The sequence below is a fragment of the Periplaneta americana genome, chromosome 10, assembly GCF_040183065.1.
Source record: "Periplaneta americana isolate PAMFEO1 chromosome 10, P.americana_PAMFEO1_priV1, whole genome shotgun sequence".
NCBI classification, from domain to species: Eukaryota; Metazoa; Arthropoda; class Insecta; order Blattodea; family Blattidae; genus Periplaneta; species Periplaneta americana.
In genome coordinates, this window is record NC_091126.1 from 56,601,411 (window position 1) to 56,603,038 (window position 1,628).

At 37.0% G+C, this 1,628-nt stretch overlaps 1 non-coding gene across 1 annotated transcript; it reads right to left on the reverse strand.

Annotated features, from left to right (window-relative positions):
• Positions 1 to 941: 941 nt before the first annotated feature.
• Positions 942 to 1,013, reverse strand: TRNAN-GUU (transfer RNA asparagine (anticodon GUU)). The gene has a single exon. It is a non-coding gene; the product is annotated as a tRNA-Asn (tRNA).
• Positions 1,014 to 1,628: the final 615 nt, after the last annotated feature.

Here is a 1,628-nt window from a genome sequence, read left to right on the forward strand (position 1 = left end):
AGCTAAACCTGTTTTTTTTTAAATATTATGTATCCGATTCCATGTCGGTCTAATTTATAGACACCCTGTATTAAAGCAAAGTGCTGTTAAACATCAGTTACAATTATAACTACACTGCTTATAACTTCATCATGCCATAAAAGTCTATAATACACTTACCTTCATTTTATTAGTTGGAACGTAAATAAATGAACCAAATATGTAGGTCGTAATTGTTAACTAACACTAAAGTAACTGCTAACATTTTAAAAGAATCGTGTGTTATGTTGGGGAAACAAAACATGTAGATCCATATTTTAGGGAAACATTTAATTTTAACTAGTAAATTATTATTCCATACTTCAGTGAAAAATTGTGGTCTAAGATTCTCCAAGGATGATGTCTAGGTTTGTAATGTTGGGGACCGGCAGGGTGCGTTACAGTGGTTTTAAGTTTACTATCCCTTCACCAGTCAGTATTCTAGCGTGCGTAAACAGTGTAACTCCTAAATAATAATGCCGAAGTTTGAAAGTTCTCAGGCACATATTTTTGCAGCGGAATTTGGTGAGTATTTTGAAGTGAATGACGGAAACATTATATGTAAATTATGTAATACAAACATACGAGGTGACAAGCGATATTATATACAGAAACATTTTAGCACAAGAAAACATACAGAACAGCTCAAATTAGTATCCAGTAACAAAATAGACGAAATGCCAGGCGATCCCCTTTCGAATAAGCAATCAAAATTTTTCCTGGATTTGTGCGAGATGATGGTGGCTGCTGACGTACCGTTATTTAAAATAAACAATCCCCACTCTAAAAATTTTATAGAAAAATACATAAATAAAAACTCCCATGCCATGTAACATAGCAGCAAACGTATTTTAAACTGCAAATCAAGATTTCAGGTATAACTCCCTGTAAAGTTGATTTGAATAATTTCGAGGGAAAAATTTTTCCGGAGCCGGGTATCGAACCCGGGACCTTTGGTTTAACATACCAACGCTCTACCACTGAGCTACCCGGGAACTCTAACCGACGCCGATCCAATTTTTCCCTCTATATCCACAGACCTCAAAGTGGGCTGACAACCGTCAAGCAACCAACTTCGAGTGCACACTAACTCCGTGTGACTTAAATTGTGGTTTTCTGTTAACGAACAGTGACGTGTATTATGCAAATCAAGATTTCAAGTATAACTCCCTGTAAAGGTGATTTGAATAATTTCGAGGGAAAAATTGTTCCGGAGCCGGGTATCGAACCCGGGACCTTTGGTTTAACGTTAAACCAAAGGTCCCGGGTTCGATACCCGGCTCCGGAACAATTTTTCCCTCGAAATTATTCGTATTTTAAACTGTTACGACAAAACCATTATGTAAAATAAATCAGATCGTTGCAGAAAATAAAATCTTTGTAATGCTATGTAGCTTGTATTTACTTTCAGAGCTCTCCAGATTTGTTTATGTTCACCTTGTTATTTCCATAATCGATCGCAGAACCAAGTCAATGACCTCGTACTAGCTCACGTTCCCGGCCATTGTACCTTGCTGTAGTCAACATTTTGTATTCGGCCCCAACATTACAAGGCTAATGATGACGATGACAATGAGGAAGATTGGCCGATGCTTACTACATAATTGAAG